Source organism: Bos taurus, chromosome 5 (assembly GCF_002263795.3).
Source record: "Bos taurus isolate L1 Dominette 01449 registration number 42190680 breed Hereford chromosome 5, ARS-UCD2.0, whole genome shotgun sequence".
NCBI lineage: Eukaryota > Metazoa > Chordata > Mammalia > Artiodactyla > Bovidae > Bos > Bos taurus.
The window spans coordinates 41,978,324-41,985,830 of NC_037332.1; the positions used below are offsets into that span (position 1 = coordinate 41,978,324).

The 7,507-nt window shown below is 39.1% G+C and overlaps 1 pseudogene across 1 annotated transcript; it reads right to left on the reverse strand.

The window, feature by feature from the left end:
* Positions 1-2,257: 2,257 nt before the first annotated feature.
* LOC617654 (glyceraldehyde-3-phosphate dehydrogenase-like) lies at positions 2,258-3,332 on the reverse strand (annotated as a pseudogene). Its single transcript, XR_083674.5, has one exon. The product of XR_083674.5 is annotated as a glyceraldehyde-3-phosphate dehydrogenase-like (transcript).
* Between the last annotated feature and the right edge of the window lie 4,175 nt (positions 3,333-7,507).

Here is a 7,507-nt window from a genome sequence, read left to right on the forward strand (position 1 = left end):
TGCTGTGGTAACAACTGTGTTCAGAGAAGGGCAGAGATGGAATGTCTATCTTTAACTTTGGGCTTGACAGAGGGCTTAAAACATTTCATCTCCTGAAACAGTATGACTTCCTTTCTTCTGCTGTGTGCCCATTTTGCTTTATCCAATTACAAAGAACTCTGACTATTGCCATCTAGGATCCTGTCATTTTGGTAAAGTGTTTCTTCAAACCATTCCTTCAAAAACAGAAAGATTCCCTAACTTGGGATTCTACCTCACGGAAGTACCAGCGCACTGTGTGGTTTATATGTTTTTCTAAATTGCTTTTCTCTCAATAGTAGGTCATGACATTTTTCTAACTAAATGCGATCACCACCTTTGCTTTGAGTTGTGAGTGGGCAGGATCCAGGTGTCAGGCAAACTGAAGGACAAAGCCAGAGCCCTAATAGATGGCTGAGCCTGGCATTTATAGTATAAATTGGGCAGGAAAATCCATCTCTTTGTCAACCTTACCAGGCATCATGCTCAGTGCTTTTTACTTATTGTACCATCAAGTACTCTCATGATTCCTATTGAAAAGGCCCTCTTAAACTTCATCTTAAGCATGAGAAGTAAAATATCATAAAGAATAAGGTCCCATAAATTCTTCATTGCAAAGCTTAGATTTAAATCCAAGTCTGAGTCCAGAGTACCTCATACATCCTACAGTCAAAATATGTGTCAATTCAATATCTAGAAATCTAATCTGGGGATAGGAGACAGGATCCATAGCTGGAATTTGTGTTGCAATCTCAGCAAAGTGTGGGTGTTGTAAAATCCAACAGATATGGGCAGACAACTCTATACAATTAGTGTATGCCTGTCTTCTATTTAAAACACAAATATATTTTCCCCTGACAAATGAAAAACTTCTTTTTAATACTATCCTTTCCTCAAATATTTCAGGAAAAAAAAAGGACAGACACATATATCCTAGTCATATAACACTTGGTAAACATGGTGCTCTTGGCTTAGCACTAGGGATAATATAACTTCAGGCACAGAAAAGAGAAATTTTCAAAAAATAATGACACATCTCTAAAGTTGAATGAAGAATGATAAAATGTTTTCCTAAATAATTATTTTTGTGGTAACTCAAGGAGTCAACTTGCCTGGAGAATTCCATGGACAGAGAAGCCTGGCAGACCACAGTCCATGGGTTTGCAAAAAATTGGATATGACTAAGTGACTAGCATACACAGTCTAAAGAATATTCACATGGAACTCAATGCATTCCTCACTAACAAGGACATGATTATGAAGGAAGATTGTCTTTATAGTAATCAGTCAGTATTTTACTACTCCTCAAATCTTGAGCATTTCAGTGATTATTTTAGCTTTGTTTCAAACACTAAATCATATATTGGCATTTTCCGTGGTGGTGATTAGAGTATATTTCATCATCAATAAACACAGCCTAGATAAGTTACAAAATTCTGGGACCTATTAGGTCTAATGTAAACAGAATGATTTTGGTTATATCAGCCTTCATAATCATGTCCTTGTTAGTGAGGAATGCATTGAGTTCTATGTGAATATTCTTTTTTATTTTATTTTTAAACTTTACAATATTGCATTGGTTTTGCCAAATATCGAAATGAATCCGCCACAGGTATACACGTGTTGCCCATCCTGAACCCTCCTCCCTCCTCCCTCCCCATAGTGAATATTTTTTAGACTATGTGTGATAGTTGCTTAGTCACATCCAATTTTTTGCAAATCTGTGGACTGTGGTCTGCCAGGCTTCTCTGTCCATGGAATTCTCCAGGCAAGAATACCATTTGTATTTGTAGGTTGCCATTCCGTTCTCCAGGGGATCTTCCCCATCTAGGGACTGAACCTGGGTCTCCTGCATCACAGGCAGATTCTTTACCATTTGAACCACTAGGGGAAGTCCAGAGTAAGATTTTCTTTGAGAAAAAGAAAATCTATAGTAAAAAAAACAAAACAAAAAAACCTCAGAAACTCACTAATATAGATTATACTGATACTTCCTCAGATCATGACAGTATTTCTTTTTCTTTTTCTTTTTTCTGGGTATAGGGTACTTTTATTGATGGTACATGACAAGGCAGGTCTCTCTAAGCCCCTCCCCTTCCTTAGGGCTTTGGGGATGGAAACATGTGGAGGTCAGAAGATTCTCAGTGTGGTGGAGGAGCGAGGTGGGGAAGGACTCCCCAGCAGCTGAGGAACTCTCTCTTCCTCTCGTGCTCCTGCTGGGGCTGGGGGTCTGGGGACCTTACTCCTTGGAGGCCATGTGGACCGTGAGGTCCAACGCCCTGTTGCTGTAGCTGAATTCGTTGTCGTACTAGGAAATGAGCTTGATAAAGTGGTCGTTGAGGGCAATGCCAGCCCCAGCATCGAAGGTAGAAGAGTGAGTGTCACTGTTGAAGTCGCGGAAGACAACCTGGTCCTCAGTGTAGCCTAGAATGCCCTTGAGAGGGCCCTCTGATGCATGCTTCACCACCTTCTTGATCTCATCATACTCGGCAGGTTTCTCCAGGCAGCAGGTCAGATCCACAGTGGACACTTTGGGGGTAGGGATGCGGAAGGCCATGCCAGTGAGCTTCCCGTTGAGCTCAGGGATGACCTTTCACATGGCCTTGGCAGCTCCAGTAGAAGCAGGGATAATGTTCTGGGCAGCCCCTCGGCCATCATGCCACAGCTACCTGGAGGGGCCATCCACAGTCTTCTGGGTGACAGTGATGGCGTGGACAGTGGTCATAAGTCCCTCCATGATGCCAAAGTGGTCATGGATGACCTTGGCCAGAGGGGCCAAACAGTTTGTGGTGCAGGAGGCATCACTGACAATCTTGAGGGTGTTGTTATACTTCTCGTGGTTCAAGCCCATCACAAACATGGGGGCATCGGCAGAAGGCACAGAGATGATGACTCTCTTGGTGCCACCCTTCAAGTGAGCCCCAGCCTTCTCCATGGTAGTGAAGACCCCAGTGGACTCCATCACGTACTCAGCACCAGCATCACCCCACTTGATGCTGGCAGGATCTCGCTCCTGGAAGATGGTGATGGCCTTTCCATTGATGATGAGCTTCCCGTTCTCTGCCTTGACTGTGCCGTGGAACTTGCCGTGGGTGGAATCATACTGGAACATGTAGATCATGTAGTGAAGGTCAATGAATGGGTCATTGATGGTGACGATGTCCACTTTGCCAGAATTAAAAGCAGCCCTGGTGACCAGGCGCCCGATGCGGCCAAACCCTTTCACTCTGACCTTCACCATCTTGTCTCAGGGATGCGGCTGGCACAGCACAGAAGTTACGGCTATCTGTCGAACGGGCAGGAGCAGAGAGCCCATAACAGTATTTAATTGTAGTATTTCATATAGTATTTTATATTCATATAGCATCTCATGTGTCATTTATATGCATGATGTACTCTGCATAAAAGTTAAATAAGTAAGGTGACATTATACTGTCATGACATATTCCTTTTCCAATTTGGAAACAGTCTGTTGTTTCATGTCCGGTTCTAGCTGTTGCTTCTTGACCTGCATGCAGATTTCTCAGGAGGCAGGTAAGATGGTCTGGTATTCCCATCTGTTTAAGAATTTTCCACAGTTTGTTGTGATCCACACAGTCAAAGACTTTAGCATAGTCAATGAAGCAAAAGTAGATATTTTTCTGGAATTCTCTTGCTTTTTCTATGATTCAATGGATGTTGGCAGTTTGATCCCTGATTCTTCTGCCTGTTCTAAAATCCAGCCTGAACATCTGGAAATTCTCGGTTCACATACTGATGAAGCCTAGTTTGGAGAATTTTGAGCATTATTTTGCTAGCGTGTGAGATGAGTGCAATTGTGCAGTAGTTTGAACATTCTTTGGCATTGCCTTTCTTTGGGATTGAATGAAAACTGATCTTTTCCAGTCCTGTGGCCTCTGCTAAGTTTTCCAAATTTGCTGGCATATTGATTGCAGCACTTTCACAGCATCATCTTTTAGGGTTTGAAATAGCTCAGCTGGAATTCCATCACCTCCGTTAGCTTTCTTTATAGTGATGCTTCCTTAGGCCCACTTGACTTCACACTCCAGGCTGTCTGGCTCTAGGTAAGTGATCACACCATAATGGTTATCTGGGTCATTAAGATCTTTTTTGTATAGTTCTTCTGCGTATTCTTATTCTGAATATCTTCTGCTTCTGTTAGGACCAAACTATTTCTGTCCTTTACTGCACCCATCTTTACATGAAATGTTCCCCTGGTTTCTCTAATTTTCTTGAAGAGATCTCTAGTTTTTCCATTCTATTGTTTTTCTCTATTTGTTTGCATTGATCACTTAGGAAGGCTTTCTTATCTCTCCTTGCTATTCTTTGAAACTCTGTGTTCAGATTGGTATATCTTTCCTTTTCTCCTTTGCCTTTTGCTTGTCTTCTTTTCTCAGCTCTTTGGAAGGCTTCCTCAGAGAATCATTTTTCCTTTTTTACATTTCTTCTTCTGGGGGATGATGGTTTTGATGACTGCCTCCTGTACAATGTAACAAACCTCCATCCATATTTCTTCAGGCATTCTATCCTTTAGGTTCCCTTTCTCTCCTTCTTAAGAGTGAAGTACCAGAAAGTACAATGAAAGATCTATGATCTACAAGTGGGCTTCATTGCAGGATGGTCAGGCAACTTGCCAACCTTGGGGGACTGGTACATATCTGAGGTAGTTCAGTTTCTGAAAGAGAGAATGAGTCTGGCTCATGTATGTGTTTACAGTTTTCTGGGAACAGGTGTGAGAAGGAGGCTGAAATATTCACTGTTTATGATAGAAATACTCATTCCATATCCTTTTTTTCATCTTGTCACCTCATTTCAGTTGTAAATGCTGCCTGGAGTCCCTGGGCATGGTGATAAATTTCTAATCTCCTGTAGGGAATATGGGAATCAAATGGGGGGAAAGGAAGTTTTCCGCATTTGAAAAATCTGGGTACAATAACATGGTTGATAGGTGGTTGATGGATTCAGATATTTTCATTTTCATAGGGAAGAACTACAAATATTGGTCCTGGGGCCATATTAGTTAGTTGTAGTAATTAAGATGAAAGTGACTTTGGGGCATACAAATTAGAATTCATTATTCTATAATCATGAGTTTTGTGTATGATCATTATCAAGAGCTATATGTTTGGAGAACTTCATAAATTTATTTTTTGTAATCAAAATGAAAGAGAAATAGAGTTTGGGACATGATTAAGGAAACTGATGCTGCTTATCCACCATTAAATTTTTGAACAGTATTACATTTTAATTTTTCATTTATTTGGTTTTGATTTATCTGGAAAGAATGATTGCAAACTTTGACTAAATATTCATACTAATAAAAACAAAAATGCTGCACAAAGAAATAGACTTGTCAATTTTATTTTTAGGATGAAATGATTTTATGTATTTGAAAGTTTACCACATGGAAATAATTTAATACTTTTTACTACACCATAAAAGACAAAAAGGCTATGTTTTCCATAATTATTTCAAGACTTTTCCATTAATATACTGTCTCAAGTTTCACAATAAAAATGCAAGAATCCTATTCCTATTTCCAACTCAGCATTAAAAATCCTCCCTTTAGACACCACTATTTACATATATGCTTTCCAAGTGAAGGAGGAGACAGACAGAACAGGCTCCATCTTGAAAGCAGGACTCCATCTTGGGCCACACTCTGGGCTTTGAGCTATGTGCCCAGTATCTATGGAAATGATGTACCAAGTGGAAAACCAGACCCCCTGGATGCAAGAGCCCCAGGGCTCATACCTTCACCCAAAAGAATACCTTAATTATCTGTGTAACCGAATAGAATCATAAATTCTATTATGCTTATTGGGGTATGACCACAGGCCTATTGATAATTGTCCACTATTAACTACCTAGGCTTAAGGCATACAAATCACGGGTTTAAGGCATATGAAACACAAGTTAACTTTAATTGTATCTTTCTCTTCCTTTGTTCAAACTAGTTTCAGAGAATTTGGGGAGGTGGGTTTGAACACGTACACTTAGGGTATATAAAGTTTTCACAAAAACTGGTTGGATCCTTGGCTAAGAGGAGACTCTGCCTTGGGCCCGCTGGTGTAATAAACTGCACTCCACTATCTGCATTGTCCTTCTGAGTGAGTTTGTTTCCCGGAATGCGTGGCTACAACACAAGAACTGGCAATTATGTATCTGTAGCCAGTTAGAGTTCATAAATAAGCATGAACTTTCTTTATATGTGTATTTTTCAATTTGAAGAGGTATAATTCTAAGACTTTCATAAATTATGAGTAAGAATAACATTACTTTCAAAATCTGAACTTAATGAAATTAAAGTTACGAAAATTGCTTACTGGAAGACACAAAAATTAGATGTATCTTCACAAGGCAAAATTTTCTTACCTACTGTACTGATTTTCTAGGATTGTCATAATAAAACACTAGAGACTGGGTGGCCTAAGCAATGCAACTTTAATTTTTTTATTATTATGGAGGCTAGAAATCTGGGATCAAGGTGTCTACAAGATTGCATTCTTCTGAGAACTGTCACTTAGCTATGCAGACATCCATCCTCTCCCTGTATCTTCACATTGTCTTTCTTCTGTAAGTGTCTATATGCACACATCACTTAAAGGCAAATAAGCTCATATAATCTGTTATCAAAACGACATGTAAAAAAGCTTTCTTGAACAGAAAGAAAAACCAAATCCAAGTCTTAGCTTACTCTCAAACCAGATTCGTTCACTCAAATAAATTCAACCTAGTTTTAGGAGATTTTGATTATGTGTAACTCTTCCATATTTTTCTTGTTGATAAATCTGTGACAAAATACTGCCTTATTTATTTTAAACCCAGGCACAATTGAAGTATTATATTTAGTATATATTTAATGTCTTGATGATTCAAGACATGTCTATGTTATTACTGTTAGATCAATAAACTTAAATATTAATATCAGGTACTAATTTAATATTAAATATTTCCCAGTTCATGTGAACCTGAAACTCATTTAATTTAATTTATTTTGTATTAAAAAATTTTTTTGTTTGTTTGTAAGCACTTACTTTAGTTTAAGCCAATCAAATAAAGCTCTTCTGCAAATTAACCATTGCAATGTGATTTAAAAAAAATCAGGACCTATATAGACACACAGTGAGGCCTCAGCTTTTATTTTGTTTCCATTCTGAGTCAGGTACAGTAATATAAAACTCATTAGTTTACAAAAAGTTTAAAGATTGGATTATAGGCAGATTTTTATTTTTCCTATTCTAAAATCGCATTCCAAAGGACAGCAGAGATGAGACCAGATAGGACATTTGCATCTCAAAGACATACAGAAATGTAAGTTTATCTCTACAGAGTCTCCATACAAACTCACTGGGGGCTCTGTTTGTTTAGAGCATTTTTCTGTCTTCCCTCTTATGCAGTGGTGGACAGCACTGCGTGCCCCTGGCAAGCCTCAGGTAGGGGGATGTGTGAGTTTCACTTCCTTACAGTCATTTCATGGATAGTGTGA